The sequence below is a fragment of the Phyllobates terribilis genome, unplaced genomic scaffold (genome assembly GCF_046119375.1).
Source record: "Phyllobates terribilis strain yellow unplaced genomic scaffold, ASM4611937v1 Scaffold_5__5_contigs__length_657084704, whole genome shotgun sequence".
In the NCBI taxonomy this organism is placed as follows: domain Eukaryota; kingdom Metazoa; phylum Chordata; class Amphibia; order Anura; family Dendrobatidae; genus Phyllobates; species Phyllobates terribilis.
The window spans coordinates 190,291,614-190,302,792 of NW_027362765.1; the positions used below are offsets into that span (position 1 = coordinate 190,291,614).

The window sequence follows — 11,179 nt, forward strand, 5'->3', positions numbered from 1 at the left end:
CTGCGTACTGTGTGCGTGTGCATGTCTGCGTACTGTGTGCGTGTGCATGTCTACATACCGTGTGCGCATGCATGTCTGCGTACTGTGTGTGTGTGTGCATTTCTGCGTACTGTGTGTGCGTGCATGTCTGCGTACTTTGTGTGCATGTCTGCGTACTGTGTGTGTGCATGTGTGCATACTGTGTGTGTGCATGTCTGCGTACTGTGTGTGCGCATGTCTGCGTGTCTACGTACTGTGTGCGTGCGTGTCTACGTACTGTGTGCGTGCATGTTTGCATATGTGAAGGATGAGGAGACAGCCTGGGCCCTGTATTGTATACTTATATTTCTCTGCTGTATCTGTGCATCATGAATCGTGATATGTATTAAAGGAGCCACTGAGACTCTTTCGCCGGGGCCCACAAAATCCTGGAGCTGGCCCTGGTTGAAAGCTATGATGGAGGAAGGAGCATCATGTGACACTCCTTCTCCCATCATTCCTCTGCTTCTGACACAGCGGCGTGATGACACGCCATGCTGTGTCAGAATGTAGAGCTGACAGCTGCTGAGGCGATGAGAGAGACGAGCTGCAGAGACTGAAGCAGCGGGGAACAAGGAGCCATAAGTATGTATTTATTTATTTATAAATCAGTGAGTACTGATAATACTGGAGGACTGGGGGCTGCATTTTACCCTATGGTGGGGGGGAGCTGCATTATACTGCATACAGGACTACGGGGTGCATTATACTATGTGCAGGACCATAGGGAGTGCATTATACTGTGTGGAGGACCATGGGGAGTTCATTATACTGCATGGAGGACTATGGGGAGTTCATTATACTGTGTGGAGGACCATGGGGAGTTCATTATACTGTGTGGAGGACCATGGGGAGTTCATTATACTTTGTGGAGCACCATGGGGAGTGCATTATACTGTGTGCAGGACCATGAGGAGTGCATGATACTGTGTGCAGGACCATGGTGAGTGCATTATACTCTGTGCAGGACCATGGCGAGTGTATTATACTGTGTGCAGGACCATGGGGAGTGCATGATACTTGTGTGCAGGACTATGGGGAGTGCATTATACTGCGTGGAGGACCATGGGGAGTTCATTATACTGTGTGGAGGACCATGGAGAGTGCATTATACTCTGTGCAGGACCATGGGGAGTTCATTATACTGTGTGCAGGACCATGGGGAGTGCATTATACTACGTAGAGGACCATAGAGAGTGCATTATACTGTGTGCAGGACCATGGGGAGTGCATTATACTGTGTGGAGGACCATGGGGAGCACATAATACTGTGTGGGGGACCATGGGGAGCGCATTATACTGTGTGGAGGACCATGGCAAGCGTATTACACTGTGTGAAGCACCATTGGGAGTTCATTATATTGTGTGGAGGACCATGCCCAGTGCACTACATACATGGCTCATGTTTAAGTGATACATTTACCGTAGCACAGATTCATCTCAGCTAAAAGTCTAGACCCTTAGATCAGGAATAGGACACGCATTTATAGGACATTTCATAACTTTCCTAAATTCTTATGAAAAAATATTCCCCACAAACTGCATTTAACTACTGTACCCAATTTATTATATATTTTAGGAGTCGGAGTTGGAGTCTGTCCATTTTATACTGACTCCCACTCCGACTCTGACTCCACCAAAATGGACACCGACTCCACAGCCCTGACAGTAGGGTCATTATACTGTGCACCGTGGGGGTATCATACTGTATTTAGTGGAGGGGGGGGGGCACTTTTGTTGGCATCACATTTTATGGGGCAACGAAAGAGGAATCTAGGACTTCAGCAGGAAGAAAATTGCCATGTAGAGGCTGGAAAGTTGTGAGATCTGTTCTTCTGTGACCCGGACAATTATTTACATTTTTTTTTTGGAGGGATGGGTGGGCCCAATTACAACTTATGCTATGGGGCCCCATGATTCCTATGTACGGCACTGCTCTCAGATAACCACCTTGTGCATAGATACTCAAGAATACATATATTGCATGTAATAATTTGTCCGGAACGACATTCAGCACTTATTTTCCGAGAAATCTCGAGGCCAGTGCAGACTCCTGTGGTCATGGCTTCCTCTCAGTTATTCATTAACAGGATATATAGATTTACTATTCCTTCGAACTCTTTTTCTAGAAAGCAAAACAGTCTCATGAGTTAATTGTAGACTGCGCTGCACACGGTTCAAGCCTCTCTGATCTCAAGGTTTCTAAACCTGGATGGAGCCATTGGACTCAAGCCATTGGTTAAATACATGAACTGCATGACATGTAAAGAATGACTAATACAATTAAATATAAGGGTTAAATCTGACTTGAATTAAAACCTGTGGGGGATCAAAGCTGACAATTTGTGTGGTTACCACTTTGGGTTATGTGCATACTGAGTCTTTTTTCTGAGCTCTAATGAATGTTCATTACCAAATATTTTCTCAACTAAATGGGCTTTAGTATAAGCTGCCAAAACTATTAAGTCAGTATGCTTCTAATTGAGATTAGTGTCCATGGGTCCATAATATGGACCTGTAGCAACTTTGTGCACTGACATACAGACTTCATGCAACATCAAAAATATAGACTTTGGTTAGAGTTATGGAGTCATTACTTGGCTTTAAAGGGGGTATCCGGACTAAATAATAGATGACCTACTCATAGGATATCATGAAGATACTCGTAGAATACCCATAGGTCTTCGGTATGAGATCAGTAAGGATTCAACACTTTGCCCTCACACTGATTAGCTGAAATCTTCCCTGGCTGGATGTAAATAATGTTTGGAGCAGAACACAATAGCCCCATACATTGTTCAGTGGACTCTGGAAAGTATTGCAGTTTAACTCCCATTCTAGCACTTCCAGAATAAATTTCAGCTGATTGGTGGGGTTGCTGGATGTCAGACCCCCACTAATCTCTTTTCGATGACCTATCCAATGGATATATAATTAATTGTTTATTCATGGACAACACATATAAAGCTTCATTGACCTGGATGGTGCAACCCAAATATTCACCATTTCCTTTATTAGGCATAAGGTAAAATCTTTGGTAATTAATGGCATGACAACCCACTGCACTGCTGCAAGCCACCAAGAAGTTTTTATAGTGTTCAAACTCACAATTTATAGATTTATTTGGTCTCTGTGGTCAAAAAGATCGCAATAAGCTCTCCATACACACCTCAACATTGAAATTGCAATATGAATGGAAAGTTGTGGAATTGTAGAAATCTCAAGATCAATAGATATGTTAATTATATGCAAATGATGAAAAAATGGAAACAAAATTTTCAAAATGACACGATTTTTCCGGTGTCAAGTATAGCACCAAGCACAGAAATGTACACACTTACATATCATGGCAGGCTATCAATGAGGTTATTAATGGGTGTTCTGCCATGTTGAATGCACTTAGGTGCACAAATCGTGAAGAGCTACTGCTGGCAGCTCCATTTTCAGTTGCTGACCAATAATGTCCCAGATGTGTCCTCAATGGGAGATGCTGCAGGCCATGGTAGCACATTTAGGCTGCACAGGCTGCTCACAGTAGCACAAGCAACATGCGGCCTGGTGTTGTCGTGTTGACAAACGACTCTTGGAATACTTTAAGAATTGTCATACGAAATCAATGTAATACTGAGATTTTAGTATACCTGGAACGAAGAGTAAAGGAGTCTGGTTACTGTATGTAATACTATATAACACCACAATCCTGGGAGTAGGATCACTGACAGGTTCCCTTGTGAAGCCCTCTTCGTGGCATTGACCATACAGTCTGCATGTCATGATTCTACCCCTCAGTGTGTCTGGGATGCAGTTACTGATGACACAGCCGTCCAATCTCGTACTGAAGCTGTCAGTATTTTGATTGACAGCTCGGTTGTCCAATCTGAGACTGGGAGGTTCTGGCTGTCTCCAGGTGTTCATTGTCCCAGGTGATTGCCTGTCTACTTAGCTGGGCTGTTAGTCCTAGACCTCTGCCGGATGTAGCTTCAGCTAAGTGTGGTTGGTTTTCTCAGTGCTTAGTGTTTTGCTTGATGATCTTTCATTGCCTGACCTTGGACCTCGTTCTGACCATCTGTCTGTTGTTCTGATATGCTATCTTTCTGGTATTTTGACCTCGGACTGTTATCTTACTATGCCTTTGACTCTTCCCTCTGTTTATGACGTACCCACCTGGCTTTTGACCTCGGACTCATTGACTATCCCAACTCACAGTTAGTTCATGAGAAGTCACTCAGCATCACACTCCAGACCAATCTCTGCCTATCATTGCCTCAAAGAGAAAAGAGGGACTCATCAATGAAGAGGATAGACCTCCACTTGCACTGCATCATTATCGTAATTTAGAGTGGTGGTATGAGGTACAGGGGAACACCTCTAGCATGACGTTCGGTTTGTAATCAAATGTCGTGGAAACTCCTTCTGTTTGTTTGTGGAGACACTGATGCCATAGGTTTGGTATGTGACACGATTTTCACTGGCAATAAAAAATAGACCAATCATGGAACAAGTGGTTCAGTCATTTGTCCAAACTGTCTCAATAGCCATTTTTCAACATGATTGTGCCACACCAAGGTAAACACCAAGCTGAATGTGCTACCATGGCCTGCAGAGTCTCCAGACTTGTCTCCCATCGAGCACATCTGGAACACCATTGGTCAACAATCGCAAAGGGAGCTGCCAGCAGTGGATCTGGATGATTACCATGCCCAAGTACATTTAGTGTGGCAGAACAACCATTAAAAACCTCATGCCAAGGCATGTAAGTGCGTATATTTCAACAAGTTGCACTGAAACTCAATATTGAATAAATCGAGATGTTCTAAAAATGTTGGTTCCATTTTTTTATCATTTGCATATCAGTAACATCTCTGTCGATCTTGTGATTTTCCATAATTCCACAACTTTTCCTTCTTGATGTTGCAATTTTAATGTTGAGGAGTATAATTAAAGGGGTTGACCACTGTTTGGAAAATTGGTTTCAGAGAAAGAAAATAATGCTGTTAGAATGGCCCAACCAATCACCTGACCTGAATCCAATTGAAAATTGAAATTGAAAATTTATGGAGGGAACTAAAGCTCAGAGTTCATAGAAGGAGCCCATGGAACCTCCAGGATTTGAAGAGTGTTTGTGTGGAAGAATGGGCCAAAATCACACCTGAGCAATGCATGTGACTAGTTTCTCCATACAGGAGGCACCATAAATGCTGTCATTATCAACAAAGGCTTTTGTATGAAGTATTAATTAAATTTCAGTATGCGTTCAATTCTTTTTCCCTGTGTCATTTCTCATTATTACACAAATTCATTTATGGACATCTATGGTTTGATTTCTTTGCCTGTATGGATTGGATGGCTTGCTATCAACATCTGGTGAGAATTGCATCTCAATAGCACCTTTAGAAATATATTTACTTAGAAAATTGGTGACATGTTCAATACTTATTTCACCCGCGGTATGTACACTCTGCTGTGTTTTTATTTTAATGGGGCCAAACATGAGTAATCAGAATGGGTTGTCCTAGTAGTGGACAATTCCTTTAATTATGATGCCAAAACAATTCACATTGTGCTGTCCATGTGCACAGCAGACCATACATGGACTGCAGATTGAGTAATGGAAGTCAATGTGCTAATGCACAAGCGATTTTCCACCAGGTCTGTGTGCAGATAAAATGGAGCATGCACTGGTCTACTCTGTTAGCAGACAACATACTGCTGGTTTCAATGGCATACACTGTAGTTAAAGCACACGTCACATGGACACAATTGGGCGCAATTTGTGGATGCAACAGGTCCATGAATTTAAATGTTCATATGAACATCTGACAGCTAAGTAGGAAGCCCGAAGAGTTTACAAGTCCTAAATGATGGCGTATAGAGCAGATTTGTTTTTTGTACATGATATCAGAACTGTGAGGTACATAACCTGTTAGTCACACAACACCTTGGTATTGGAAGCATTGCTCGCAGTAGTGAGTACACTAGGAAGGAAATGTACTTATCACCTGGAAGAGTCCATATATAGAAATCAGGTACTGTGGAGTGTACTTTATGTTCTTAGAGAAAGTTCAGTTACTCCGTGCAGTACAAAGTATTGCTGCTCTTCAGGGACGTGACAAAGAATAGCAGGTGGCAGCTATAAAATCCAGCTGTATGACTGGAGAATTCCTACAAATATTAGGCTTACTAAGTGCACAGATATGAATTTTAGAGCTTATTGTTGGAAGCACATACATCCAGAAATCAGAGTGCAGTAATGCTGGGAATAAATGGATTAAACTGTCCACGTGCGACAATTTCTTGCTGTTACGTGAAGATAATCTAACAACAGGGTGTCCTACCGAAGATGAATTCAGTGGCAACTCTAGGGCCGTCAGTGGGAAAAAGAAACATTCCACAATGCACATTGAAATCTGTGGGCTTTACATATAATGTATGGACATACCAATCCCTCTAGAGAATGCAATGTCCTTTGGAGCTTCTCTTTTCCCACCCTGACTATACTGAACCTTGCCCATATATATAGATCTATATATAAAATGATATTTAGATTATATTTACTTTTAAGCGCTTTCAAGGTTAAAATGTGTTTATAGGTTCAGAATATTAATGGTCTGTACTTAGAATGCAATTAAATGGATTATCTGGTCTAAGAAGAAAAGTCTGCAGTCACTCTATGTGACTGCTGAATCATGACAGTGTGCCATGCACACACTGTCCAGATTGCCCTGTATTTCCCTTGTGGAAATGCAGTCATGTGTTTGCATGTATGTGATTCGCACACTTCCAGTTACTTACTGACTAGTCTCACCTAGCTAATCTCAATATAAGAGAATTGAGAGAAGCGCAGAAGTCTAGTTTGCATCTCACTGTACATATATAAATTGTATACATGCAGTCAACTGATCACCCATCCTCATGGAGAATGCAGGGGTATGGTGACAATGTGCAAATCACACATTGTCACGATTTGGCAGTCTGCAATCACATAGAATGCCTGCATACTTTTCTACTTAGACTGGACAATCCTTTTTCGACAGTATTTCTATCAATGATATATGTATGCTGAGTGACAAATAATATAGTCATCATTACAACTCATCATGTTGTAGTACTACACAGAACCTTTATAGGATTGCCTTATCAGAGAATTGAGGAGGGGGACAGTAGGATATGCTACTTATGTCTCATTCATGTAGTGTGACGCTGAGTCACTACTCATGGGCAAGCCGTGTGACATGGTAGTCAGGAGGTCCGAGGTCAGACACCAGGAGGGCTCGTAGTACAGAGGGTTAAGTCAAAGGCATGGTCAGGAAACAGTCTGGGGTCAAATGCCAGAAGGGTCAAAACCAGGGAGCACAACAAATGGATAGTCAAAGGCTAAGTCCAGGGTCAGATACCTAAAGTCAGAGAGCATCAAAAGCAGAAGGGATAATCCATGAGAATTGTCACAACAGATCCAAAGTCAAAAATAAGATCAGAAGTCAGACACAGCATTAAGCACACACACCTACTTAAAGCAAAGCTGCAACTGACACTGAGTACTAACAGGTAGCCAGCTAAATACCCTGCAAATGATTAAGGATGGGAGGCACCTGGGGAACTGCTCACAGACCAGATTCAGCAGCAGGGCTATCAAATAAAATGCTGACAGCCTAGCATGCCCCAGGATAAGATTGGATGACTGGACTGTCACTGACAAAACTGACTGTCTTGCACACTCCAGATTCCATAGGGCAGCTGGGCTGTCACTCACAGCGTCCCTAAGCCTCAGTCAGTTATGAAACCGTGACATGTAGGATGAAATTTTGTGACCACTGCCAATCGCTAGTAGAAAGTGGCAGCATTGCTAGGAGAGAGCCATGCTCTTTGTCACTATTCTATTCAGCTATTGCCTATGGAAGCAAACTTTTAATATGCTGTTATTGGAAAACTCACTGCATCAAAGGGAATCTGTCAGCAGTATTTCATGCTCAAAACTATTTATATGAGCATAAAAAAACAGAAGAAATGAACTGGAATATAAATTGGTATGCATGCAGCATGTAAGAGCATGTTCACACATGGTCAGATTATTAAACAGACACGCACATACACAATACGCAGACATGCACACACACACAATACGCAGACACGCACACACACAATACGCAGACACGCACACACACAATACGCAGACACGCAAACACACACAATACGCAGACACACACACATAATATGCAGACACACACACACAATACGCAGACACACACACACAATACGCAGACACGCACACACAATATGTAGACACGCACACACACGCACACAATACGCAGACACGCACACAATACGCAGACGCGCACACAATACGCAGACACGCACACAATATACAGACACGCACACAGTGCACAGACATGCGCTTGCACACGGTACGCAGGCATGCACACACATACACACATGAACACGGTACACAGATATACACACACAATACGCAGACATGCACACAATATGCAGACACGCACACAATACGCAGACACGCACACAATACGCAGATACGCACACACAGTGCACAGACATGCGCATGCACACGGTATGCAGTCATGCACACACATACACACATGAACATGGTACACAGATATACACACACAATATGCAGACACGCACAGATACATACACATACATATTTGAACACATTCTTAAAAACACATACAAAACAGACATAAATATATATACACAGTCATACACACTGACATACACAGACATTCACATCATACATGCACACACACATTAGAAATATTTTTTATATGGGGATTGGGGAAGCTCGCTCACCTGCCCCCTGGCCTGTGTCCCATCCAGCTCCTCTGTCATGTGGCAATGCAGGGCCTCAGGCGTGTCACATGGCCCTGGACCATCAGGGGGGCCCACTCGCCGTCAGAGCCTGGGCCGCTTCCCCGGCATCTGTGCAGGACCGCCGGTGCTGTTCCAGCCCTGCTCTGCTACATGCAACAGCAGCAGTGTGCGGTCAGTGTGCTGCTGCTCCACCAATCAGGCCCAGTGCTGTCACTTTCCAGACATGGCCGCGCGCTGTGCGCAGTGCGGCTGTGTCTGGTAGTAATGACGCGGCAGGTGCGACACACAAGCGCAATTAAAGGCGCAGTGTCGCCCATGGGTGTCATTACTACCAGACACAGCCGCACTGCGCACAGCGCGCGGCCATGTCTTGAAAGTGACAGCACTAGGCCTGATTGGTGGAGCGGCAGCACACTGACCGCAAACTGCTGCTGCTGCATGTAGTAGAGCAGGGCTTGAACAGCACCGACGGTCCTGCACAGATGCCGGGGAAGCGGCCCGGGCCCCGATAACGAGTGGGCCCCCCTGATGGTCCAGGGCCCTGGCACTTCCAGGGTACGCCGGGTGCTGACGCCGGCCCTGAATTGCAGTATGGCGTCCTGTGTTTTCCTTTAGTTCATAGAGCAGGTAGTGATACGGATTAGAATAAAAGGGTGGAAATGTTTAGGTTATATTGTTCGTCATGACTCAATTAAAAATGAGGCTGGTGGTTATTTGCAGCCTGTGATTTTGTTTTATTAATTCAACTCTTCATTGATGTTGGAAACTTGATAACATAACACAGCAGTGGCAGTTATTATGACATCACAGGGCACATGACATCATAGATATCACATGACATCACAATTGGTACAGAATGTATATAGTTCTAATCCTGAACCATCTTGTGTTCCAGAGGCAGCAGCTTGAGGAAGACAAGTCCAGGTAGGTAGCTCTTCACTGAACACTAAGGCCCCATTCACACATTGTGTATCTGTGGGGTGTTTGTGGTGAAGTTTAGAACTGCACCATTTACCCCTAAAAAATCTCAGCAAACAACTCTGAGTGACGATTTCCCTCTTGTGCATCAGTATGATTCCTTAAATAGGGCCTAGCATTTAATCCTCTTTTTTTTTGTAATGATAGGTGTAATGTCTTATGTAGTTCAGATGAGCAGCTGTAATGAAGCACAGACAGATAACAATGGCGCAGCAGGATGGCCGAGCAGAAACAACTGAGAACGTAGTAGCTTGATGGCAGCAGGAGGACCAGAACTGGAACCACAGGAAATCATGAGCAGAATTGAAACTACGGCAACTGGCGTAATGGAGTTACGGACTTTGATCAGACTTTGATCAGGTTTCTCACCTTCTCCCTTCTGTCAGTCAGTGAAAATCGGACCACACTCAGATGTCATCAAAGCGTTGTCCAATTTTTTCACAGACCCATAGACTTGCATTGCCATTACCTTTTTTTTTGCAGACTATAAGACGCACCGGACCATAAAACGCACCCCAACTTTTGGGATGGAAAATATTTTTTTAAATAAAATGGTGGTGCCTCTTATAGTCCGTTTAACAGTAGGCTACCGGGGGGCGGCTGCGGTGGAGCGAGGTCACAGAAGGCAGGGCCGGTGCTTCAGGTGGCCAGTGGTGGCAGAAGTGGGGCGGTGCTGCAGGACTTGGGCACTCTTAAGATGTCAGCGCTGGTGAGCAGAGTCCCCTTTCCTATTGATTGACATGCAGTGGGTTTGGGAAAATGGCCGCTGGAGGCGACACATGTGCAGATTGAGATCTCGGGAGATTCATGTGCCTCCTCCAGCATCCATTTTCCCAAAACCCACTGCAGAGCAATCAATGGCAAAAGAGACTCTGCTCACTGACGATGACATCTTATGAGAGCCCAGGGCCTGCCGACACCAGCCTCCTGAAGCAGCGACACTGCCTCCTGTGACCCCGCTGCACCGCAGCCACCCCTCGGTAAGCTACTGTGGTGCCCCTGAGGGTTCGACCTTCACAGGGATGCTGCACTTCTCTAATGGAGTGTAGTGTTCCTCCTCTGAGGTAAGAACAGTGAGATGGTCAGTACCCTACCTCCACATCCAACACCACACTTCTCCCACCAGAGGGGGCTAGAAGGCACTAGGTGCTGCCCCTACAGGAGGTTGGGAGACTGGGGAACCAAGAGATAGGGGAACCATATTAGTGGGTGAGGGTGGAGGATTCACATTTTAGTGACACTTTAAATTTCATATTTAATACACAGCCATCTTGGCTCTTGGTTCTTTGACTGTTCGTTATCGTGACCTACCTCCCTGAGCGTGGATCCTGTGTGGGCCTGCAGAGGATGGAGGCACGAC

At 44.5% G+C, this 11,179-nt stretch overlaps 1 long non-coding RNA gene across 1 annotated transcript; it reads left to right on the forward strand.

Annotated features, from left to right (window-relative positions):
* The first annotated feature begins 454 nt into the window (after positions 1 to 454).
* Positions 455 to 10,440, forward strand: LOC141271041 (uncharacterized). Its single transcript, XR_012321805.1, has 3 exons — positions 455 to 603; positions 9,737 to 9,765; positions 9,967 to 10,440. It is a non-coding gene; the product is annotated as an uncharacterized lncRNA (long non-coding RNA).
* Positions 10,441 to 11,179: the final 739 nt, after the last annotated feature.